Source organism: Notothenia coriiceps, unplaced genomic scaffold, assembly GCF_000735185.1.
Source record: "Notothenia coriiceps isolate Sejong01 unplaced genomic scaffold, NC01 NC01_scaffold00018667, whole genome shotgun sequence".
In the NCBI taxonomy this organism is placed as follows: Eukaryota; Metazoa; Chordata; class Actinopteri; order Perciformes; family Nototheniidae; genus Notothenia; species Notothenia coriiceps.
The window spans coordinates 10,486-11,335 of record NW_011351368.1 but is presented as its reverse complement, the minus strand read 5'-3'; the positions used below and the strand labels follow the sequence as shown (position 1 = coordinate 11,335).

At 36.4% G+C, this 850-nt stretch overlaps 1 protein-coding gene across 1 annotated transcript in view; it reads left to right on the top strand.

The window, feature by feature from the left end:
- Positions 1-850, top strand: part of LOC104951196 (PR domain zinc finger protein 1-like) — a 12,677-nt gene that overhangs the window by 2,252 nt on the left and 9,575 nt on the right. The window lies entirely within an intron of this gene.

The window sequence follows — 850 nt, the reverse complement described above, 5'->3', positions numbered from 1 at the left end:
ACAGAGGGAGGAAACAGGGGAGAGTTTAAGATCCGTAATCTGAATAATCTTCAACTCATTATTTATGCACAATTCCTGCAGAAAAAGCTGTGAAAAACACAGAAAACGACTGCGAAGGAAATGTAGAAAAGTTAAGAGTCTTGAAAAACACATAGAAGCAAAACTTTGAATTAATATGAAGTAGTTATTTATTTGCCCCACAAAGGGGATCGGCAGATAAAAGCCAAAATAGAATTCAATATGTTAAATAAAGGTACGCACACATTAATACAATTAAAACCAAAGTACATATTAAAGGTAGGAAAGATAAGCAGCCTTATTGAGAAGTAAGTTAACAAAGCAGAACACATGGATTCATTGCTATATTTTCACCAGCTGTTGCCCTTTGGTTGTTATTATTTCATGAGGAATGGATGTCTTGGTTTAGAACTTATTAAATACGTCTGTTTGACTTTAAATTCTTAAAAAGAGGAAGTTTTTTTGTCACTTTATACGAGACACGTGTTGAGTTCCTCTTTGTTCCGCTTTGATCAAAGTGTCTCCGCCTGACTCATCTTAAATCTTACACCGAGGCTTTTAGAAGAAAGATCAAGGAGAAATCAATCAGTCGAATTCATTTTGGATATGGGCAACATGGACGCATAATACGTCTTCATTAAACTGGGTGAAAAGAAAGAATAAAATCACATATTGGATGTTTTGGGTTCGACGATTCCCAAATTAGTTTTCTGTAAATAGTTGACAAGACAAACAGCTGTGTGTGTGTGTGTGTGTGTGTGTGTGTGTGTGTGTGTGTGTGTGTGTGTGTGTGTGTGTGTGTGTGTGTGTGTGTGTGTGTGTGTGTGTGTGT